The sequence below is a fragment of the Bactrocera neohumeralis genome, chromosome 3 (assembly GCF_024586455.1).
Source record: "Bactrocera neohumeralis isolate Rockhampton chromosome 3, APGP_CSIRO_Bneo_wtdbg2-racon-allhic-juicebox.fasta_v2, whole genome shotgun sequence".
NCBI lineage: Eukaryota > Metazoa > Arthropoda > Insecta > Diptera > Tephritidae > Bactrocera > Bactrocera neohumeralis.
Window position 1 is genome coordinate 78357893 of NC_065920.1, and position 26003 is coordinate 78383895.

Sequence of the window (26003 nt, forward strand, 5' to 3'; positions counted from 1 at the left end):
GCCGTACAAGGCGCTTGCCCTCATTTCACTCATCATTTACCCCAGACAGCATTGTATCTCGGTGGCTGCTGTAGCTACTGCTTTTGCTGCTTCTTCTTGTCGTCTTTTAGTGTGTGCAATTTTCTTAATTGCAAGTGGGTTTCGTTAGATATTCATTTCATTACAAGAAAGTCAATGCTTTGGAACAATACACATTCAAACAGACTCCATATGCTTGGCTTGGCTGCTGCCAGCTGTGATTAGATAAGCGGCTCAAAAGCTTTGCGATAATTGATTAGTGTAATTGCTGGAAATTGTGATAAAATGCAACTTGTATTGCTTCGACGACTTTGAAGTGTAAGTGGAGGCAATAAATTTGTATATCGTAAATTTAGGCAGTAAAGCTAAGCACGCACAAGTGTACACAAATAATTTGCCTTAATCCGAAGTTGTTGAAAGGCGCCTTAAGGTAAAGATAATTTATTTGTCAAATAATGAATGTGAAAGCCCATAATGATAATTTATAGTAAGATGGATGGCACAAACAAATAAATTTATTAATTTACGATTAGTATGCTCATATTTTAGTTTCTCATTAGTTGTCGCTCACAATAATCCACTCAGATTATAAAATTACTTACGGCTATCTATTTTAGTAGTAACATACATAGGTCTCGTTGTATAAATAGTTCGTTTGCTCCAATATTTTGCTTCGATCGTCACTTTGTCGTCGTAATTCTCTTCCCACACCGTACATTTTCTCTTTTTCTATTGCTAGTCTGCACTCTCTTTCGCTCTCTGTGCATTGATCGTTTGTTTCTAACTTCACTGTTCTCACTCTCAGTACCTTAGAGGCGAGTTCAGCACAGGTTAGCACATTGGCTGGTTAGATGTAATATGTCAGGATGGCCGAGCGGTCTAAGGCGCCAGACTCAAGTGAATAAGCTTGCTCGCTATGCGAGTTATACGGAGCGTTCTGGTCCTCTCTGAGGGCGTGGGTTCGAATCCCACTTCTGACAAGAATTTTTTTATTTGTTTAAATATTTTTTTTAATAAAAATTTATATTTTACCGCATATTTTTAGACAATTTTGCAGTTAGTAGTTTCTGGTATACAAATAATCGAAATAACTGATTTATTTTTAACTTTAAATGGCATAAATCATAACAGAAGATTAAAGACAAACAATTAGTAAGTTGTAGAAAAATTATATGCAAATCTTAATGAAATTTAATATATACCCTATACCTCATATATCCATAAATTCATTCACTACGCAATAACACAAAAAGTGCAATTTACACGCCTACTTTAAATTGAATAAAAACTCAATCAAATCTGCCCAACTCACACTTCGGCTGTGGCCCATCAAGCCAATAAATTCGTTGTAACAATATAACATATGCTCATACCCCGTTTTAAGTGGCTGCCGTAATAAAACATTATTAAAAACCCATCACCGATGACAAATTTTTTCAGCTGTAAGCGCGCCACGTTCGAATCGCGACAAGGGCTGGCGGCAAATTCATGTGAAATGAAATTGCTCGCATACCTTTGCATGCCGCCTTGCCAATGCCGCGGAAAATCAGTAGCGCTGAATTATTCGACCGTCAACCAAAAGAATATTTATTGAATTTAATAAAACATCAGCAAACGACGAATAAATATACTCTGTGGCCACAGTCTGCAATTTTTAATATACACAATGCGCTGACTTTTTTGTAAAAGCTGTAAATCCAGCGATTTTTCTTTTTAATTTGCGTTTTTATGAGAAGGAGCGATGTGAAATTATTTATGAGTAAATTGTATTGCCTTACATACTTAAAGCTAACAGATAATAATTTAGTTTTAATATTAGTATGATTGCATAAAAAGTGATGATTTGCGGAAAGCATTAATTGTTTGTTTTCATTTGAAGAAAAGTGCTGCAGAGTCTCTTCGAGGTTTATGGTAATCATGCTTTATCAGAAGCAACTTGCAAAAATTGGTTTCAACGGTTCAGAATTATGAGTTTGATGTGAGAAATGAGCAAAGTGAAAGACCACCAAAAAGTTTAAAGACTCCTGAAGGGTGAAGTCGTGATTTTCTTAATTATCGATTTAATTGAGTGATTCAATACAGTCACATTTTTGGGTTTTGCTTTGTACACCTCTTGCTTGACATAACCCCTTACAAAAAATCACAAAAAATCAGGTCAGGTGACCTTCGGGGCCAATTTCTGGATTTGATTCACTCCATATACGGAAATATTACTTGTTTACATTTTCGTTTAGATCAAAATAGACCACATGAGGCATAAACAGGCAATTTGTGAAGTAATTGTCTTCTTCGGTCGTTTCAATAATTTTTTGGCTAAATTCCAGGCGAATTGGCAAATCTACAGGGTTCAACCCGCTTCTTATTTGAACTTTGTACCGAAAACGGTTTTATGTCGTCATGAATTAACCGTTATTATAACCGTCTGCTAACTCCAAGTTGCACAAAACTCTTGGATTTGCCAAAATTGACGATGCAATAACCATACGAATGAACTCGAACGTACGGATCTCTACGCTATGGTCTTCTTGCGATACTTCCAGATTCGGCAAACAACCTCATAATGGTCCATCTACTAGAGGGAGTGCCGCCAAAATCCCGTCGGAATTCCCTTTGAACACAAATGACGGACTGCAACGCATTGTACCGCTGCACTATCCAAACATTCTTTGCGGTATCCCGAACATTTATTTTTAAAATATTTAAATAATAACCTGCCAAATAAAAAAAAGTAAGTTGATTAATCATACAGGCAAAAATAATTCCGTTTTGTAGCACCATTCGTGCGTCACCATGTAATTATGTACATATATGCACTATCCGATGGCATTGCTCTCTTTCATGATTTCTTCTTAACTCAAGCTGATGTTCCGGTATTATATTGTATTCAGCCAAAACTGGAAAAATCTACACTTAAGAATTTTTTCGAATAATTTGGAAAATGTCAGCAGCAAGCTAATAGGACAGTAGAACGAGAGAGTATTTGACATTTTTAATATAATAATTAAAACCGTGTTTTTCTCGGAACGCTGTTTTCAGAGTCGCTGAGGAAATTTTCTCCAAAACGGCAGGACCAATCGACTTACAATTTCACACGAATCATTACCCTGACAATATACGATTTTGATAATAATTTCGATTTTCTAAGCCACTTTGAAATGTATTTTTTTGGAAGCCGTAATTCTATTGAAGTAAAAATTTTGACTCGTCTTTAAATCATCATCTGTATTCATCTTTGTATTAATAAAATTTATTGGTTTTTGGGTTGGAGATAATTTGAAGGCAGTTTTTGGAGGTGCTCCTGGAGATAAAGGGCAACCAAAATGGTTTTCAAATAAGTCACAGATTAATAAAGTACTTTAAATTCTGTAAATGTATATTTTATCGGAACCAATGATATCGGACCACTATAGTAGTACTATACATGGCTGACATATAAACTCAACCATCGGAATCAAATTTTGTATGGAAAACTTTTTACCTTAATCGACAAGATATCTTCACTTTTCTGACTTACAAGTGGGTATAACTCCTAAAAGCGTTTAAAGAGTTAAAGAAATGAAGCCAAAATAAACCTCACAAATATCAATAAAATGTACTTTCATTGGATATAAGTTGTCAACCTCTAATATTATAAATATTTTAGTGAATTTTTGTTTCTTTTTAATTTTTTTTGTTTTTGTTTCTATTACTTGGCGTTAATCCACAATAGTGGCGTCGTTTTCATGTTCACCACAACAATTTTAGTGCTTTGGACTAAGACATCATTTTGTTGTTATGCCAATAAGCAATTGTCTTCAAAAAAGAGCTCTCGCCTAAGTAAAAATTCAACAAAAGTCTTTGTCATTTCAGACAGACGAGCATTATACTACAATTTGTTATTATGAAAGAGCACACAAAGCTGCCAACAGATGTTTTCTGTCAACTTAAGAATATTTGCATACCAAAACTCACAACAGAGAATTTGTATGCACTTAAAGTTTGACTATGCCGAAAATGCTCGAAACAAATATTGACGATTTAAGCTGGTAAATTTGTTAATATGGCTGGCGTGCCATGAATTTTGTGGATATTTGAGGTGCTAAAGAAGTAGACAAATAAGAAATGCTAAGTGGCAGGCTTAAGAGTGTGAAATTTGTATTGCTTTGTTTTTAGTTTTTTTTTTGGTTTATGAAGTCATAATGCTTTTCATTCAAAAGTTTAAACTGGCTAAACCAGCTTTTAAGAGCAACATTTTATTTTTATTTTTTTTTTTTTTACATTTCTTTTATATTTTTTCTGTAAAAAATTTTAATAATTTATATCGTACAGCAACTAAAATGCGTAAAAGCCTAGACGCAGTAGAATTTGTCAACTCGAGTTGATGAATTAAGTCATAGCGGCGCTGTTTTTTTGGTCCGGGGGAACAAGCTACCAAAACCGGCTGGCAATTGGCGTGTGTCCAAATTCGGTGCTGATCAGTGAATGGCGATTTCAAGCACTAAATTACTGTCTGAGTGCAGTCAGGTCTGTTTGTGTGAATACATATGCCGTGTTGTGTGGGTGAACGGGGGTAGCGGCATGCGGCAAGTGTTCGTGTACGACATGACAGCCAATATGGCGACACGCGGTCGCTTGTCAATGAACTTGAATTGCTGTTTGCACGACTTTTGCTTTACAAAGCGAGCAAACTGGGCGGTTGAACCATGCATGAGCTGTGAAATATCATTGTTTACAAAGAAATCAACACGGTTATAGTATTTCAAACTTATTTGCTTTTTTAATAAACGACTTATTTTCAGAATGTTGGAAAATAAACGATAATACAAATCTTTACAGAAAAGTTAACCTAACATATATATTTTTTACCGTATTTGACTTTTAATAGAATCGTATCCTCCTATTTTATGTTGTTTTTTTTTTTTTTTGACAGCATTCTCATTCGTTGCGCTTGTTAACACCTTAATCAGTCAGCCTTTATGTCAAAGTCAGCCACAAAAGTCCATATAACACAGTACAGCGTCATGAGAGCGCGCAAAAAATGTCAGTTAAACCAGTTTCAAAGCAATTTGCGGTAGCGCGCTAACTGAAACGCTGTAGTTGCTCTGAAAAAATTACTTATAAGCGTTAAGTAATGAAACAAAATGAATCACTGGCGTTTGCCTTTGATGTAGCTGATTTAAGTTCAATTACCTGTTGCACCGCAAGCAGCGACAAGTAATTTGCATACGAAATTACACACGACAGAAGTGGGCCAAACGCGAAACTGTTTCTCAGCGGCTGCAAGTTCGTTAACATGTCACCCTTGTGACGATTGAAAAAAACATAAATTGTGTGAATCTTAATGATTCTAATTGAAATTTATCTTGTATACTCAGAAAAACAAGTAAACGCTAATTTTGGAACATATTGGTGGGCAGAACTAGAAACATGCCCTATAAAGGATTTGACGGAAAGCATATTTATTTACCTCGATATCTGGCTCCAATTCTGTCCTCTCGTAATTTTTTATATTTATATATAAAATGTATATAACGCATTTTCCCAAAAGGAGTTTTAAGTTTTGAATATTATATAACAAATATAAAAGACCTTCAAAATCTAGAAATTGTTGCTGATTGAGGTATTTTTGTTTTTTTTTGGAAAACGATTATTTTTTTCGATTTTTAGTTTATTTTATCTTGAAAAACATCCCTAAAGAAACTTTTTAAATCGGATTATAAACATTGAGAGGGGTATTCTAGTGCAGACGCATGAATTTCAAGTACGGAAAAGTTGTAACATTTTTTTTCACGAAATGGCGACTGCCTGAAAAATAAAAAAAAATGGTAAAAACTTAAATTTGTCAATACGTATAGTCCAAACAAAGACAAGTTTATAAAAAGACCTTTTAAAAGTTTCATGTAAATCGGTCCATTAGAACCTGAAAAATTATGAATATCAGTTTCGAGAAAAACGAATTTAAAGTTTCGCGAAATGTCTTTTGTTCGATTATTTCCAGCCGAATCATTTTAGATGACATATCAGTACTATATCTACAGTTGTGCACAAAATGTTAATAGTGCCAATATGAAAAACGTATTTCTACATAACATTCTACATTGGATCATATGAAATGACAAGGTAGAATAGCGGTACACATAACAGGACATTGGCAATAAAATAGGGAACAAATGTATATTGTGTTCTTGTTCAGTATTGCTAGTTCTCGTATACCCTTGTTATTGTTTTCCACAAATCATTTAGGAATAATATTTAAGGAGATTCAAAACATGTAGGGACATTTTTTTTAAATGATGGTAAATGCCTTAAATTATAGAAACAAAATGAAAAGTCTGAACGAAAGCGCGAAACCTCCATTACACCTATCCCAATAGCCAAGTTTTAAGATTCTTTCGAGAGCTTCTTCTGCAGTGACCTTAATGTCATGATGCGTGTGCAGCAACGCCAGACCGATCAATCTATCTTGAAGCATGTTCTCCTCAGCCACGTTTTCATGCGGCGAAGTGTCGAAAAAGAGCGTCAGAGCTCGCATTCGTCACAGGAATTGTGCAGAAGAATACTATGAATTATGGGGTATGTAGACCTGCATATAACGCAGTTCTTCAAAGTCAACAAAGTCGGTAACTTGCTTCTGCCCCCAATGGCACTCCAGATATCAAGTTCACCTTTGAACTTCAAACGTCGCACGATGTTGTCATTTTCCAAAAGTCCTTTGAATCTATCTGAGAAGTAGTCAATAATATTTTTCATTTCTGTGGTTTCCAAAGCACATACTTTTTATGAAAGCAGCACACTCAGTTAAAATCCATCCAATAGTACTTCTCTAGAAAAGCGCGTCTTCCAAATTCGCCGATTGCATCCAACAGGGAAATGTATCCTGAGACCTTGTAGTATTCTTCTCAAGTTATCATGCAGAAATTTTCGTATTTTGTTTGTCGGCTGCAGATTATTGTTTTTTTCGTCATCTTTCAGTTCTGCCGCCATTTTTTCGTGTCCGAATAAATGGATAGAAAATATTCCTCAGCTTTTTGTCTTCGATTTCGGATCGTTAAATGCAGCGTATCTATCACGCCATATGTATTTGCCAGATCGAAGGATTCTTTCTGAAGAATCACGTTCAGTAAATGAGTTAGAGATAGAATATCACATCTTTACCCCATTTCCCCCTCTGAATACACCACTCATTGAAAATTATAAGATCTGTTTCTTCAATGTGCTCACTCCTACTTTTGGGTAGAAAACTGTATATCTTGGAAAATAATTTGAATTTTGAACAATCCTCGTATAATCATGTTTGTGAATGATTAATTTTTAAATTGGTAATATTTGGAAATAAAATCTATTTCCAAGAAGGCGACCACATCGGGTCAAGGGAATAGTTTTAAAAAATTAAAACATTTCTATATCCAGTTTAAGAATTATTTAGTGGTTACAAAAATTGTTCAAATATCGTTTTCATAGCGTAGTTTTTGCAATGCATCATCAAAAGTTGTCCCGAAAGCGGAGCGCCAATGTAGACGACCTCCTTAAAAGTATTTCAATATTGTACTTTATTGGAACTATTTCTCTTTCTAAAATATTAACACCTTTAAAGTTATTGCACACCATTCTACGAATTGCCTCCAATAAGAATTATCCCTCTAACAACCATTCCGTTTACGAGCATTTTATTAACTTTGCAACACCTCAACAATGCCACGCACACACACCCCACTCCCGGCACTCGCCACAAATGAATTCATGCGTAATGTTTCACCTTTATTATAGTAAGTTCAAAGCTTTTATTGTCCTTAATTGCCCATCATATTTCTGTCTAACTTCCTGCCGGTGTGCGGGTGTGGTTGTGCCGTATTGTCCATCTATCAGACGCTGTCCTTTGCTTTAACGAGCTTTCATTGCCAGTTGCCAACTAAAACCACACTCATCAGAGCATTTGTATTGCCATGAAAGGCCAAGCACACAATGCTACAATGGCTATATTTTTGCAATGCCGCCCCCTTCCACAGACCACCCCCTGCGCATTAACCCAGCGTTGCTTTAGTGCCGTTCAAACAAAGGAGCCTTATTATTACCCGTGTCCTTTACACCGTTACGTCAGGCACAATGCTCGCTACAAAAGTGTGCTGCCAGCGACAGTGGTTGCGTGCGCCATTGCAGTGTGTGTGTGTGTGCGGTCGGTGGCGTTAGTATTTAGGTTGGATATCTGTTTTTGCAATGTCGACGTTGACAACAGTAAGCTTTCCTGTTTCCGGTGCGCCAATTCAACTCATTTAAACGCGGCCATTCGCTATTCCTTTGCGCTTCTGCTCATCCTATCCATTACCTTATGTTTGCTAGCCTCATTTTTCCAGCTGGCAGACTCCTTGCACGTGATAATGACAATGTGCTTCCATTACTACCTACCTACCTACATACATACATATATTCGCTATCTTCGAGCTGTCCGCCATTGAGTAGTCTAAATGTCAAGAAGGCGGTGTGGATTTCGCCTTATGACGGCGAGTGCAGCGTGAAAGCATCATTGTGCTGCTGTTGAGACTTACTAAGTCATGTCAGTCAGTTTGTCATTTATGTGTATCAGTTTGTTGTGGATATCATAATCATTCTCAACATTTTATTCTATTCAACGAAAGTCTTGGCCGCTTATGTCACGCTAAAACGTTTGCGGTCTCTAGTTTTGTTGAAGAAAGCCCACGACGAATGGTAGCCAGTTAAATCCTTTTCACATCCGTTACTTCGAGAGCTTGCACAAAGCAGCAGGTCCATTGTGATGTTGTTTGTTGCGTGATCTTTTTATATACATTAAAATATAAAGTAATATTGTACCAATAAATGCGTCTAGCTTTGTATTTCTGTTGATGTTACTACAGCTTTTGCTGTCTCACATGATCTCTGGGTATGACAAAGCTCTAAGCGCGTAATGAAAGCTCTTTTGATGCTTTGACTTTTCGTTTTTGTTGTTTAAAGCATTCGTTTGAGGTCACCTTTTGTTGCGAGGCTACAGTGTGGTTTTTTGCATAATGTTGTTTGTATTGGTTATTTGTTGACTTTTGAATTCAGGTTCATTATTTGGAGTAATTTAAAAAAGTCTTAATTCAAAAGATAACTGGTGATGAAAGAGTAAAGTGTAAAAGATGTAAGATGAGAGGAAAAATCTCTCGACTCAATATTAGAAAGCTTCTTGTACAGCAAGGTTATATACAGATCGCGACTCTTCTGATCTTTCGCTATGAAAATTTGCCGAAGTCAACTCTGAGTTAGAAGTTCTCTCTATTTGTGCTCTAGAAATATTAATACGAATAGTTATATCCACTTCCAAGTCAGAAATAACATTTTTTTTCAAATTTTTTCGAAGAAGCGATTTATTTAAAAAAAAACTTTGGATTCCATTGATTCCGCAACAGATCTCGAGGATAACTTCAAAAAAAAAAACAAAATTCTTTCGATGATAAAGATTATTCTGCTTAAATTTACCTCAAGTCCATAAATGAAAACAAGTAATTTTACAAGTAATGATCAAAACGGGAAATCCAACAATCTGCGCCAACTACAGTAACTTCTAAGAAGAAGTAGAACGTCCTCTATATTTTTTGTTCTGAAAATGTTCGATTGAGTGAGATAATCCTTTTAGAGACAGTGCACTATTTTGCTTAAGACTCCACTATTTTAGTCGGCCATATATAATATGCACACATTTTTCGCACAAAATTTTCCGCATAATATATACAAATACTCACATTGTTATTAGTAATCCTAAGGAAGCATATGAAAGCCGCCACATTTTCTAGGGACTTTGAAAATTTAATCATCTTACGAAGTTACAAAACTCACACACACAGACACATGTACGAGCTCTGCATGCAAGTTTAGTTAAAAACTTAGAAATCGCTACGCTTGAGGGTATAGCATTTCATTATCGTATGGCTTTAGTTGGCGCACAAAAGTATGCAGTGGCTAAGAGATTTAATTCCTCGGTGTCGAGTTTCCAACTGCAACTTGTTGGCTAAACATGCAGCCACATAAATACGTACATACATACAGCCACATACGCATATACATATGTATGCCAATAATGTACCGTCATATTTGAGCTGTGCATGACATCTAAAATATTTCTTTTTCCTTCTTCATGTGGTAGCAAGAAGCTAAGCTTTCGCTTGTACAGCCAGTCATTATCACTTTGAAATCACCACTCAAACACTTAAGAAGCTTTTCTACATTTGTAAATATGTATGTAAATATGTCAGTGTATATGTGTGTGCCTTAGAACCTTAACCTTCTCTGGTGGCCAAAGTGAATATTCAAGTTCACTCTAATATTTCTTTTCACTCGCAACCATGTATGTCTGTATGTCGTTGTATTTATGTGTTCTCCCATTATACTCAGAAGGGTTTTTGTAACTTTTGTCGTTACTTTTTAAGCAGTTTATTGCCACTTGACTTTTTATTTGCTCGTACTTTATGCTGCGCTGACACTCATATTTCAACTTGCATGGTTGCATTCTACACACAGCCAGAGCTTGTCTGTGACATAATAGTAAATAGAGAAGTTGTCACCCTCTACACACATGTAGTTGTTGTTGTTTTTCATTTGCAGTACCGCAAAGAGCTGGTTTAAGCGTTCAAGCAATCGCATAATGGCTTCCATGCCATGAATACGAGGAATCCACACATATATACATGTATATGTATATATTCCTCCTCTGTGCACTCATACTTAGTGCTTTGGTGTTATTTGTATGATTTTTATTTTAATCCAATTATTGTGTTGACAGGTTTGCGACATCACAACTTCATATCATTTAAATAATATGCGTTAAGTTATTGTCGGGAGTTTGGCTACTGGCAAGCGGCGGTTTGTAGAGTCAGACAATTATGGGAGATTTGAATGCTAATAATGTTGTCACTTCAACATAATATGTAGTTTTTGTTACTTTCACATTGTTTGTCTAACAACAAGTGATGATGGATTTTTACTTCACTGTCTTTAATACTGTCGTAATATCAATAATATCATCTGATCAAATATTACCCGGACTGATCTATTAAACTACATTTTCACTTATTTTAATAAAACTCCTTATTATCTCCTTCGAAATAGGCTTCTAAACCAATACAAGCGCGCCAACTTTTAATCCAATTTTCCATACACTTGTTATAAGTCATCTCAGCCTAGGCTTACAGCCTTCAGTGCCTTCAGCAAATGGCTTTTAAAGGACTTATGGCGTTCGCCGAAACGGATATTTCAGTTTCGCAAGCAAAGCACCAAATCTGGCGAATGCGATGTGTGAGTGATGACTGATCGTTTCGTGCTCGACCTAAATGTCAGCCCCAATTATGCTAGAATGTGGCGACGCATTGTCGTTGTGAAAAATCTATGACTTTTCAGTCCACAAAGCCTGTAGTATAAAACCAATTTGTTTCACAAAAATGTTTCAAAATATGTAAGTAGTATTCCCTATTAAACGTTTGACTTCCAAACTTTGACTTAACCGAAGAAAACGTTGACCATGATTCATTATTGACCGATTTTGATTAATTTTCGGCTTTGGCTAATTTTTGGTGCGCCATTCGCTAGATTGTTGGACAGTTTCGATGTTTTGTTTATGAACTCTTGTCTTCGCACCACGATACTTTGTCATGCTTCTCTTTTGCGACACTATCCACGTCATTATTGACACACTTCATATTCAAAACATTAACCAAAACGTGTTAAGCCGATACATAAGAGATGTTGAAATCCTCTGTTAACTCTCTGATGCCTACACAATAGTTTTCACACTCGGTTTCCTTTACTTTTCGAATGTTATCATAAGTACCAGAGGTGAGTAGACCGCGTATGAGTCAAGTTTTAGATGACTTCTAGAGCTTCATTCCAAATCAAAATTTCAAGCAAACTATTTGTTAACATTTGCCGAATATACACTAATAGCCTTGACAGACGGCAGTGTTAATCCGAATTAACTACTCACTTAATCAGATCCAAATTTGTAGGTGACAGACGGCATATTTTTACTGCATTAACTAATACTCATAACATCGTAACATAAAACTTATTGTTGTATTATTGAAAATTTGAAAACCAGCTGTCAGTGTTGCTTGTTTTTCATCCACAATAGATTACAATTGCCAATTTTTAACAATGTAGCCAACGAAACTGCAACTAACTCTCTAAAATTTTGAGGATTAATTGGGAATTAGCAACGGAGTTAACTTCACTAACTCCTGAATTAATCTGGATAAACGGTGGCTTCTGTCAAGGCTATAATTGACATATACGAGATTAAGCGAACTTAAAAGAGAACACAATTTAAGAAAAAAAAATTACAACGCGCTCAGTTTTTTTGGACCAGTCCGAGTCAAATGTCACAATTAATGTCACTGTCTCCTGTCAACGTCTGACAAAGCCTTGAACTTTTTGTGAAAACTTGAATATTGGTCGAAACTTAAGGTAACAGTATGTCTTTGACTTAAATTGATAGTTAATTCAATACTAATAACGCTCTCACATATATATTGTAATATAGAGCATATTTATTACATTGGGAACAACTAAGAGTTCAATTGCCAAAATTATCTTAATTGCTCAATTAAGATGATGTTTGAAAATATATTAGGTGAGCTTGATTTGATTGTTTATAGACCTTATAAATATTTTTGAGCAACGATGACCAAAATAGAGCTAAATCCGATTTTGTTATTGTTACTCTGCAAATATAATTATAGCCTTTTCTCACAGAACTTAATTGATCAATTTACGGGTCTTTGCATGATTAAAACGCTAATTTAATTTGATTTACCAAATAAAATAAAGTTCTTAATTTACTACATTAATTCTTAATTTAATTGAAATCGAGTTGAAACAGGAATCCACAATGAGGGTTGTTGTCCACACTGTAAATTTGGCTGTGTTTAATTTGTGTTTAATATTCCGCTTGTTGTCCAAGATGTAAATTTTGTTAGATGCATTGATAAAATAGGAATCCACAGACGAATTTCGATCATCAGAAAAAGTACAAAATGCAGAACACAAGCAAGTATAACAGCTGATCGTTAATCGAGTAGTCGGCTGTGGGAAAGGTTTTTCAATTATAATCTTAATATACTAAATTAATTGGGCCGTGATAAAAGGCTGTTAACCAATTGTTTTATTCTCCTTAGTATGATAATTAAATATTATTCTAATAAATTTTTCTTCTTATTTCAGGTATGTACGACTTGATATTCCTTTAGAGTCTTTTATTCTTCCAAGTGAAACCCCGATGGTAAGAGTTAATAATTTAATCTTCATAGTCACTTAATACCGTGTTAAAATAAATGAATATTGCCGGTTTAAAATTACTTAAACTTCTGCCAATTCGACGCTCTTAGAGACCACGTACCATACTTCTTCGGAGCCAAAGGAATTCCACAATTTTTAAGTAGCCCATTAATAAAATCCACACATTCATTTCGCCTGCGGTAATGTTTCATTTGTCATTTATGCGACGCATAAATTTTGGCTTAACGGATTTTTAAAAGGATCCCTTAGACATGCGCCATACCTACATAAGTTTATGCTCGCAGAGATATTTACTTCAGCACTCCGCAGGGGTATTTATAGTGATACGCGCACGCAAAAAATGTGGCATCAGCAATTGTTATAAATAAATTTATGCCGCTGCGTGCAAAAACTGAAATTTATGACTCAAACGGGGAACGTGTGCGCCGCAAAAGAATTTTCTAAAATTACTCTTTTATGCCGCGCATTAGACCAAATGACTGTGTGCCACATTAGTTGAGCGGTTGTTTGTTTCTGTTTTTGTAATTGTTGTTGTTAAAGCTAAATGCGGTGGGTGTTAAGCGCAAGAAGAAATGGTAGTCACGTGATGTGCCATAGCTAAGTTTAAATTATTAAGCGATAAATGTGTGGGCAATTACGGCTGAGTAATGGCGAAAATACCTAATTGCGAGTAAATAAAGATTTAAATGTGTTTATTTAAGTATGAATTTTTCGTTAGAGGGCTTCTGCAGAGGAGGAGGAGGGCTTTTTGGTAGTTAAGTTAGGTTAGATCAGGTTGGGTAAATAGACTGATTCCTCCCGAAGCCACAAAAAAATCTTTCTTGGATGACTAGAGAAATTTGTCCACTGTTATGCCCGGAACTCTTAGGCATAGTTCAAATAGACCGTCACATATCACATGAAGTGGAATGTGAAGAGTCGTGTAAGAGTGGCATTGTTTACGGCGAATCCTCCTCATACTCATTGTACTAAGCCAATCCCTAGATATGGAATGGCCAATCATCCTTAGAAAGATATTTGAACTCAGGATAATACATAACCTATAAATACATATCGAGTCGGCAACAAATTTATTGAGGCGACTGATATCAATTGCAGCCGATTCGTTGTTTAAAAGTATGAGAACCGAAATGTGTCAACCTTAGTCTGGCCAAAGTTGGACAGTGGAGGAGAGAGTGGCTAGGTGTTTCCACCTCATCTTTTTCGTTGCAACTTTCACAAGTTGCGTCCGCCAAAATATTTAGTCTCAGTGCATGAGTACAAGTTAGAACTTGCTGCAATACAAGCTTAGCTAAAAGTTCAATGGACTTTCTACGTTCCTTCAGAGCCAGAAGGCTTTCGCAACCTTATAAGTGCAAGTTGCTCATCACGCGTTTCTGAGCTCACGCGTTGCCCATTAATCCAGCGACCAAATGCACGAAAACAAGGTAAGCACTGCCCGTTCCCATCCTTATGTAATTTTTATTGTTAGATGCCTGATCAAAGATCGCACGTGGACTTTGCGAGGCCATAAAAAAGAAGAACTCCTTTGTTCGAACTTACAAATTTGCAAACCTCCCTGCCTAACTACGTGGACAAAAATGGAACAATGGTCGGCCACTAGATCTCTTGCGATCGATCTTGGACCAAAAGGCTTTTGCGACAGCGCATGTACCAATAGTGGCCCAACGCTGGCCAAGCTTCCGCGATGTCCAGTTTTCTAATAGTAGAACACAAGAGGATGCGGGATCACCGACCCGCTCACAATCTACCAACTCTAGCTAGCTAGCTCATCAGCTTTACAGTTTCCTGCGATTTCGCTGTGGCTTGGCATCCATTCCATTGTTATCACAAATACACTCGACGCTATTGATAGCAAGATTAGGCACGCTTTGATCAGTCTTGAACGTACTGTTAATGAGTACATAGCTAGTATCGCCGCTCTGCTTAGTTGTCAGCCAAAAGACTTTCGAATTTGGAATAAAGTCTTCGAAGAGAAAATTATGGAGAATTTTCGTTGAAAAAAAGAAATGCTACAACAGAATAAAATCTTATTTCAACATATCAATTTTCACGCACGTGGAAGGGTATTCAATTAAAAAAAACGCCATTGAATCGTCTAAGCCATATTTTGGCGTTGAATTAAATTTGTCCTATAAATATAACCAGTTAAAGTTGCAATTATACTTTTTAACACCACAAAAGCCTATTTTTACAGATTTTTAACTTTTCTTAATAAGACTTTGTTTTCAACTCCTATCTCAATACAATCACATTTTTATAAGCAGCAATCAAATTGCATTTTCATCCCCTGAGCTTTAGGCGGACGGACGCATCACTTAATTGCCTGCTCATGCAAGGAATCCGGGATAAAGTGGTGGCGCTCGAAAGATTTCTGCGCGCTCAGCAACCATGCATAATCCCGGTCATATTTCTTTCCGGTATCCTCCCGAGCGTCTTTTCGCTTTCCTTCTTCATGACGGAGTGTGTTGTGCTTTCCGGCAACCATTAACGGGATGGAAATCTTACCCAATTCGCTTTAAGCCTACCCGACTCTTTATCAACTTTGGATTATTTTCATTTCGTGTCTCGCATGACGTTTGCTCTTTCCCCAACACAACAACAACAGCAGCAATGCTCGTGAAATATTTTCAATTTCCTGTCTGTGCCACATTTTCGCTTTTGCTGTCGTTGTTTTTCACTTCGTTGCCGCGCCGCTTCCGTTTCCGCTAATCAACAATTCAATTGAATTGTGCGGCATAAATTCAGGCGCTTTCGCTTGGTCAACCGTATCGAGTGCGCACACTTTACGCCTATTTGTCATCTCCTGACCGTGGCCGCTGGTGGTGTTGCCAGCATTAAAACAAAGAGTAAATGAAGCGCATGTAACGGCATAAAAGAATCGTCACTCGAGAAAATCAATAAGACTCGTTTTATTTTTATTCTCCCCTGGGTATTTGTCTAACTATGACGGCGTGGCCTCCATGCCGCTTGTTGTCCTTGGAGCGCTTGATTACTAATAGCTACGCATTTCTATTTTTACGCGCCACCAAATCAGCGGTGAGGGGATGAAAATGCCTCACCAAACAGGCTCTTCACTAATACATACCTATATACACACTGCTACATATATGTATATCGTCATTTCAGCTGACACTGCTTACCACTCAGCCACTTTGCCTCACCGCCAGTCGCTGGCATCAACCGTCCTTTGCCGTCCACCAATTGACTGTAGCATTTGAGGCAATTGCAATGGTGAATCTCTGCACACGAGGCGAGTTCGAGTCCATGATTTGCTGTATCTACTTGTAAATGCTACCGGAACGCAATTAAATTGCAAAGTTGGCAAATTGGGCTATCCTGAACGCACTTCATTGCACCATTATACATGCTATCTATCCGCCACTGCCGCTGCTACTTTACAACGACCTCGCTCACACACCTAGGTACATAGTATATATGTGTGTGTGGGTACATTTATGCCTGCTCGTACCTGTCGTTGACAGTTGGTTTTTGGTATTCCCAGCTATTTATATTATTGCCGCATTGTTGTTGCCATTTTATTTGCATGCCATAAAACGGGTCGGCTTTCTGCTTAAGCACGGCACTTAATGACCTTTGATGGGCGTGGTTTGTGAGTTGTAAATAAAATTTATGACTAGAATATGTTGAATAGGCTGGTTAACTACAGACTACGGAGTTTAAAGCTGATCCTGGCGATATTAACGGAGCGAATTTAAAACATTTGAGCTTCGTCGAAAGCTGAAATTTAAACTTTAACTGTACTCCATTTTGTGTCTCTGTTCTTCAAGTTTTACTCCAGAAATAATCAACTTACGAGGTATGTCTTTCTGTGAATATTTATTAGTAACATTGCGGCACTCATGTCTTTGACTTATGGGTTTGATTTAGACACCAAGCTTTCCATCTTTTCTGAAACTTCATTCCAGAAATTCTGTTATAAGTGTCGTAAGAACCTGTAACGTGCCGCGAAAGCCTTTTTTATAACTCTCGTGTTTTCAAAACATGATTCGTCCTGGCCCTTCGGAAAGAGGAAAGGGCCAGCAGAAGGCAACAACTACCTAGGCTTCGACAGGCGAGGCTGTTTCTGGGTTCCAATATGAATAATAATCCTTTTTCCTAGAAACAAATTAAAGCAAGTTGTGGGATTCTATTCAATCACTGGAGGCAGCTGTATCATTTGATTACGTTACAGTTGCATAGATCAAAGTCGCTTTTGCGACCAAAGAGCAAAGACACCAGAGCACATACTCATGGATTACCCCGCAATCGCAAGAAGAAGGCTCGCAGTGCATTATCCAAATTTCAATCTATCGATCTATATACATATGTATACTTTACCGGCTTTAGGGTATATAGTTAGCAGTTCTGGAATTGAGGAGGTCATGAGGTTCTTCTAAGGCTTCTTCTAAAAACCCCCTTAAGTGAATGAAGCTAAAAGCTTACTTCTTCTTCTTCTTCTTTACTAGCGTAGACACTGGTTACGCAGTTATAGCCAAGTTAACAAGAGTCCGCGAGTCGTTTCTTCTTTCCGCAAGGTTCCGCCAATTGGAGATTCCCAGCGAAGCCAGGTCCTTCTTCACCTGGTCTTTCCAACGAAGCAGAGGCATTCCACTTCCTCTACTTCCCCCGGCGTGTACTGCGTCGAATACTTTCAGAGCTGGAGTGTTTCGTCCATTCGGACAACATAGCCAGCGTAGCCGCTGTCTTTTAATACGCTGAACTACGTCAATGTCGTCGTATATCTCGTTCCATCGAATGCAATATTCGCTGTGGCCAATGCGCAAAGGTCCATAAATCTTTCTTTCTAGCCTTTCTCTCGAAAAGTCGTAACGTCAACTCATCAGATGTTGTCATCGTCTTTTCCAATGGTGACGGGTCCCAAACCCAGCGCACAACCCTGTGGAGGAGATGTTTGGCTTCTCACTTTAGCTCGCCTTCAAACGCATGTTCTTTGGCTTCCAAGAAGATACTTGGTATAGGACCGGAAGTCGTGAGCTGCTGGATGGCATATGTAAAAGATTCGTTTCTGGTCACTCCCAAGTGAATGGTAATCAGAGAACTTTCCTCACTTGCGTGAACTTCTACACATGACTCCATCCTCCTAAAAGCTTATGTTGGAACACCTCGAATTTTCCGAAATCTTATTGCTTTAAAAGGATTTGCGCTTCAAGTTCGCCATATTGATATTCATAGCATTACAGAGCCACTCCAGTTAATTACGTCCATTGAGAATTGTATTGTTGCTTGGCTGCCACCTGATTGCTCAACGGTTTTAAAGCAGCTCCTCGCTTTGGCCGGCGAAGCTACTCGAATGTACAGAATTTACACGAATTGCGCAACCGAACACTCCTACTAAAACACAATCGCATCAATCACTTGAGAGTATCGTAAAACACAACAATAAGAACAAGCGAAAAAAGGCACAGCAAAAAGGTGCCTCATGGGACAGAGCGGCTGAAATATGTATGTGTGTGAGGAGGTAGTTTATTCACCACGGCAGTTTTACTACTGCAGCTCGTAGGAGACTCTTCGCGTTGCGCTCGCCATAAATGAAAGTAGGATCGCTTACAGAAAGGGTGCGCTATTGTATGTGGAAAATTTTTCAGACACACTCAAGTGCTGCAGGCGATTGCTCAGCGCCATTGTGTTGTTGTTGTTGTTGTTGTTGTGAGCAGTATATTCATACAAGTACAACAAGAATTACAATAAAAAGACATAACAATGACAATCTGCAGATGTAGTATGTTCTGGCAGAAAGCTTAACTGCTGCGACAGAATGTCATTTGTGGCAAAAGCGTATCGAACAATCATTGGCAACTTACGAAACGAAGTGGAAAAAGGAGCAGCAAATCTGTAGAAAGCCTGAGAAGCAACACAACTTCCAGTAGTACCCGACGCCAGGTTCGAGTCAAGCAATGCGGGGAAGGAGCACGGCATATTGGCAAGCGCCGAGTTTATGCAAGTGTGAATTGCCATGACAGCTGGGCACATTTTTGTTGTGCTTTTGCCGCTTACACGCCAATATACAGTTCGAACGTGTTGCTCATATCCTTGTAACGATATAATACGCCACGCTACCCGCACCAGCTGATAGCTATTGTGGCAATTTGCATTAACACGTTATGCTCTCAGTAACTACATTGTAGACGAGCTGAATAGACTGCCGAGGACACTGCGGCCAACGGATGCCAGGATATGCCGCACAAACAACGGTGGTTTGTTGCACATGCATGCGAACGCGTGTGTGTGCACATTTCGTGCTGCCACAGGTGCAGCAAACGCTTTTCTTGTAATCCAACACTTGGACAATGAATGCAAATCAGTTGGTGCTTCATATGATTTTAATACGAGTTTTCAACTACATGGCAAATTTAAATTCATACACGTTGCTGCAGCAAAAGCACTCGACACACACGCCTTGACGGCATCTCCACATATGCCGTGGCAAGTACAGGGCAGTGAAAGTAATGAATTTATATTGCTTTGTTGTGGCAACCAGCCATGAGTTTGTGGCATTTTTCGACAATTTTCGCATTTTGCTGGCTTGCGGAATTTCAGCAAATAAAATTTAATGGGATTAAATAATTTTCGATCAATTATGTGAGAAAATGGTGTGCAATATAACAGTATAATAATGGAGTAGCAAAATCTTAATCCCATTTGGTTACACAAAATTTCGTTAATTAGAAATTCTGAATGTGTGTCCAAGCAGGTTCTTACGTTAGTCCATGTTTTCTTATAAAGGGTGTTTTTATTAGGCATGTGGTTTTCAGGAAGAAATAAAAGGCACATAATTTAATGCTATAACCAAGAATTCAGTTTTAAACATGATTCCGAGCAAGTGACCACTGCGACTGGCTCGAATGACTTCCAGCTGAGAGTCCCAATTTTCGACCACTTTTTGTAGCGAGGTCGTATGTCAGAAATAACACGCTGTATATTGTCTTCCAAGGCGTCAAACGTCTCGGACTTACCTGTCCAGACACGTGACTTCACATAACCGCACAAAATTAGTTCAGCGGTGTTAAATCGCACGATATTGGAGGCCAAGTCACAAGCCCACGATGAAATTTAATACGCTCACCAAATTTTCCTTCAATATTTATTGTTTCGTTGGCTGTATGGGTCTGCAAAAATTCATCTTAGCTGTATCCTCTTCGCGTGTGGCGACTGGGCAATAGGTGTCGCTGCTACATCTGGTCGTGGCACACATTGACCGCAGTAACTCGCTGAGACAGATGTCTCAAGAGCGGTGGAAAATAGTGGAGATGAAGCTATTGGAAGTTCTCTTTTCTGGAATGGATTAGAGCCAAACGCATGCCTGATGAAGTAGGATGTGGTTTAGCGGGCTGAAAATTCTGAAATGCAAAGATAACTTGTTGACTGTTAACAATTTGTAAGCGTTGTTCCAGAGTAAGCTTGTTTATTATGAAATGACAAACCAAACTGAGTATAAATCAAGTAACTGCTGTGAAAATTCGAAAAACACGTCTAAAAAACAGCCAATTTTGAATTGAAATAAGATTGAGTGGCATTAGCCTTAATTTTCTGATATGAACTAAAGTTGTAGACAATATTAATTTTGTGAAAAAAGACACAAAGCGCAAAGCAAACAGCCTCAGGCGTTTAAACTTCATTTTAATTTTTTCCCCACCGCCAAATTGCAACTTCTTTGCTTGAACAAATCAAATTTATATTACTCTCTCCACCGCTGCAACAAATTGACTTTGGATTTTTATCATCATTCTTGCATTAACCGCACGTACCGCCCTCCCTGCGCCGCTCACTCCCTTGCATTTCAACTCACGATGTACTCACTTACTTCATCGTCAGTATAAGGGATTCAGTCGGGAGCAGCTAACAATTGAAGTTGGCTCGCGCCGGCAAAACTTTATGAATTAAGCTTTTCTTTCAGCCGGTTGCTGTAATGCTCCTCACTCCTCTTTAAGCTTATTTGGTGCTGCCACAAATTCGCAACGGCGCGGCGTCAAAAGTTGCGAAAATTCATCAAAAAGTTTGTGTTCTCCTCAAACCGAAAGCAACTAAAAATATATATATATATATATCTAGTATATATATAAAACTGTCTAAAAGTCGCTAACAAATGCACGCGAACTATAAGCCGCTACCGTTGATTCTTATCAGTCTGCTGTTGCGTCAAATGAAAAGCCAGTCTGTTTTAGAAACAGTCAGAAACTGCTGAAATTTTGCCTGTGCTTTGTAGGTGCTGTTAGTTGTTGATAGTATTCACAATTGTCGTCGCAGTTTGCTGAAACAACTGTTGCAAGTTGCCATTTCGCTGCCAGTTGTTAGCCTCTTTCTCCGTAAGGATTTAACGCTACATCGCGTTTAAGTAACAAACTAGTTAAAAGTTTAATTTCTCTATGTTGACGGAGTTGCTTGCTCGACGTATTCACGTGGAATGCTTTTGAAGAACTTTAAAAGTAAATTTGCTCCAACATCAGTTTGTACTCTTTGAATCTCCTTCTGTAATGGAAACATTTTTCGACAGAGCGTTTGTTTGATATACTCAAAGGTGAGAGTGCGAGAGAGTGACCGAAACTCACGTAGACATTTATAAGTGAACTCTTTATCGTAGAGTTACTAAAAGATCAGCATTCTTATATAATACAGTCTTAAACTGATCGAGAGGCCACGAAGTTTGTAAGACGCGGCAGAAAATTTACGCTATAATGTAACAACAGGTCAGTTGAAAAGTCCCCGGCATACCGTAGCAAAACACATTTGTTTGGCAAAATTCGTTTTTCAACAACATCCAACATAGTTCCCTTCAAGGGTGATACACTGATTATAGCCACCCTTCAACTCCTCCAGCGGACATTCTTTTGAGATCTCTGAGCACAAGGAATTGTCGCGGTGAGCCGGATCTGGAAAATACTGTGAATGCGGCAGCAATTCGAAGCCCCGATTAAAGTCATTATAAATATCATTATATACCTTTTTTTGCTATAACTGTACACCTGTAAAAGGTTTTTTTTACATCGCTGCAATCGAAGTTAACATATTTTCACGTTTTTTATGTATTCTTGTACCCAATTTTAGGCCTTTAAGGAGACTATTTGCCAGATAAATTCTTTCAATATTTTACATAGCTTTTTTATTAGCTTTTAGCCATCGAAACCATCCAACAAAAGTCTCGAAAAAGCCAAAAGCTCACAATATTTATACACCTTTTGATATTACCTTTACCACACAAGACCTTATTACTGGCTGCCACAACATAACTCTTCTGACACACCTCGCACAACTAAAACAACACAAGTAATTGCCGACATTAACCGACATCATCCTTTAACAGTCGTGTTGTTTTGTTGCAGCAAAGTAACTGACAGACGTAGAAGAAGAAGAAGCAAGGGCATGGCTGTAAATCACAGTAGTGACGCGTGTGATGAAATGCGCGTTGAATATTTATGATGTCGATGTGGCGTAGACGTTATTGTGCCACAAGTGGCAGACACCGCCGCATGCGCCCAAATTGTGTTTGAGGAAAGCAGAGCTCCTGAGCAATACAGCACACAAGGTTAGTTAGATTGCTGCAGCCACTGAGGTGACTTAGTGGAAGTGAGGAGTCAACTGCGGCATGGGAAGTCTCCTGGAAGTTGAGGTTAAGTGCAGTTTCATTACTTTTAGGTGGCAATGCAAATTTGAGTAAAGCACAAAATAATCTGAAGAAAGTACGAAAAATGTAAGCAGCATGAAGGTTAAAGACGTGATAAAAAAACTCTCAAAACTTTAACGCTTTTTTAGGCGTCGGTGGGAATAAGTCCGATCGACTTGAACTTTTCACGCAGCCCTCTTAGATATTTTTGTCAAGTAATGATCGAAGGAATAAGATTTTTGATAATACTTTTTTAAGTTCCTCCGATGTGTTACTTTTTTCACTGAAAAACGAGTTTTCTTTCGAAAGCTGCCATTTTCACATTTTTTTCTTGGAAAGATTGCCACTAATTAATTTTGATTAAAAAAAAATTTATTGTTTTTTTAAAACACAATCGCTGACATGTCAAACTAGAGTCCATAGTTGAATTTTAACCAACAACAAATATGCTTTAACAGCGCAAAACGCGAAATCGTATTTTCAGCGCTCCAAAAAAACTCAAGAAGTGCCGTTATTTAATATTTAACAACGCTAAATTTGAGCGCTAACATTTTCTTGCTGTTGCTGCCCACACTTCTTCTGCTTGTGCTTCATTTGCTCAGCAATCTACGCGCGCTCTGTTGGCTCCGGCTATTGCGCCTTAAAGTATGCTTTGGTTTATTAAAACGGCAAGACATAATAAACGAAAACGCGCGCGGAATTTTCGAGTGCTGACGCTGTCGTAAGACCTTTTGCCAGTGTTGTTGTTGTAGTTTACTTTGCTTGCCGGGTGTTGGCTTGTTGATTTTCGAAACAAGCTCGCCGTTGTATGTAGTGTGTTGCTAGGACAAAGTCGAAATACCGTTGCTGCTGTTTTTGCTGTCTTTTTTGGGCTTTTGTGTTGGGGGTAACAACAAGTAAAGTCTATAATTTTATGCCATTACTCTAACGCTTCTCGTGCAGCACAAAACAGCTTCCGCAGAAGTCGCATGTCCACATGAAAAAAACCCGACAGCGAGCAATTTGAATGGAAATTCGTTTGCTTCCGTCGCTTTTGCACTTGGAAAATTCGACATGCTTTTTCAGTCTATTTGAACCTTCGCGTCATTATGTTGACATAAAAAATTGAATTGTTTTGCTTTTAACTGCTCGCTGAGGAGTTGAGGACGCTGCCAAAGCGAAAAGGAACAGAAAATTGTTGAAATTATAGAAAAAGCTGTAATAAGCAAATAGTGAAGGGTTGTAAGACTTTCTTTTTTATGCTTCACAAAATCCATATTTAAATTGTTGACATTAAAAAAAACGGTGGAAGAAATAATAATTAAGCATGAATATAAAATTGAGTGCTAAATCAGTAAGATCTTATTAACATATTAACGGTTAGGCAGCAAGCTGTGAGAGAAGAGAAAAAATTGAGATTGCTAGAGTACACTTTAGACATGGCCGTAGGAAAAAACCGGGATCCGGGGATGATTGTAGTGAATTGTTGAAAACAATATCTACAAAACATTTTTGCAGAGCACCGGGTGCCTATAGATCTGTCATCAGTTTTGGGAGGAGTTGTCTATGATACCACCCTGTCCCCTTTACTGACTTTACTTGTAGGAAACTGAAGTTATTCACATATGCTTTTTCAACAATCATTTTTCTCTTTCACCTTTGTAACTTCTTTCCGAATACTTGTAGACTTTTCATTTATTTTCTTCCTAGTAAATTGTGAGAAAAAAGCACCCGGAAATTGTAATTAAATTCCCCGAGGAAATGATATTTCCAAAAAATTTATTTTGCTAAGTTGGTAGGACTTTTCTTAATTACTATGCAGCATCCTTAAGTCGGTATACATACCTTAGTAGTGCGTTTCGATTTTTACAATGAACAAAAATATTGTAGAAAAAATGTGTTTCAAATTTTGTATTTCTTACAAAATTTCGTGCGTTGAATCGGTGCGAATGTTGGAAAAGGCTTACGGTGATTCAGTTTTATAAAAAAAACAAGCCTACGATTGGTACAAAGCCTTCAAAGACGGTCAAGAGATCGTTGAAGACATGCCTCGCTCTGGACGACATTCGACCTCTTCAAATGATGAAAATATTAAAAAAGTGAATGATTTGGTGCTTGAAAATCGTCATGCAAGTGTTAAAGAGATGGCAAGAGAGCTTGATATCTCTCGCGAGTCCGTTGGATTGATTTTGGTGGATATTTTGAGTATGAAACGCGTTCTTGCTCGACTCGTCCTGACAAAACTGAATTTTTTTCAAAAAGAGTCCGATTGTGTCCGAATTTAAAGCCAAAAACGCAATGAATACCATCGATCAACCACTGTATTTACCAGCTTTCGCTCCGTGTAATTTTTTCTTGTTACCCAAACGGAAATTTCCGCTCCGTAGGACCCGTTTTCAGTTGATCGAAGAAATAAAGCAAAATTCGCTGAAGGAGCTGAAGGCCATCCCAAAAAGTGCTTATGAAAAGTGTTTCGAGGACTGAAAAATCGTTGGCATAAGTGTAATACATCTGGTGGGGTTTACTTTGAAGGCGTTATTAAAAATATTGATGAAGAATTAAATATTTTGCGTTTTAATTTTAATTTCAGGGTACTTTTTTGTCACAATGTAAATATTTGCTCACGTACATTCGCCTCCTTTTTAATTTGGCATTAAACTTGTTATTGCCGGAACGTTGTCGAATTTTCCAGCATTCCTCGACAGCAAGCTTTACTTACCTTGCTTTGTATTTATCTTTTTCTTTTTGCCCACCGGCCGCCAGCGCTTTGTTGCGAATGTAACCTGCTCTCAGAAGGATAACAATTTGTTATTCTCAGCTTCTGCTCGGTATCACATTGAAGATTTTATTTTCTTCTGCTTAATTTGTCTATACACTGTGGGCTCTCAAATAGCTTTAAGTTTTCTGAGGTTTAGTATTTCTTCGTATTTTTGTTGATGTTTTTTTGAGATTGCTTTTGATTTTCTGTTTTTGGCCAATGCTTTTGCTTGAAATTTAAGATTTTGATTTTTTTTTAATATGTTAGCAATTTTTTTTCTGCATTGAAGACGCTTTAGACATTTTTTTTGCTAAATCACTAAATGTGCTTAAAGTTCTGTTTTTGTGTAGTTTTTTGGACGAATCT

General features: G+C 37.7%; 2 protein-coding genes and 1 non-coding gene across 3 annotated transcripts in view; all 3 read left to right on the forward strand.

The window, feature by feature from the left end:
* LOC126753192 (40S ribosomal protein S8) overlaps window positions 1–26003 on the forward strand; it is a 390246-nt gene that overhangs the window by 188397 nt on the left and 175846 nt on the right. The gene's annotated exons all lie outside the window — the stretch shown is intronic.
* The window catches only part of LOC126753180 (centaurin-gamma-1A), a 297283-nt gene that overhangs the window by 109735 nt on the left and 161545 nt on the right, over window positions 1–26003 (forward strand). The gene's annotated exons all lie outside the window — the stretch shown is intronic.
* Trnal-caa (transfer RNA leucine (anticodon CAA)) lies at window positions 879–998 on the forward strand. Its single transcript has 2 exons — window positions 879–916; window positions 954–998. It is a non-coding gene; the product is annotated as a tRNA-Leu (tRNA).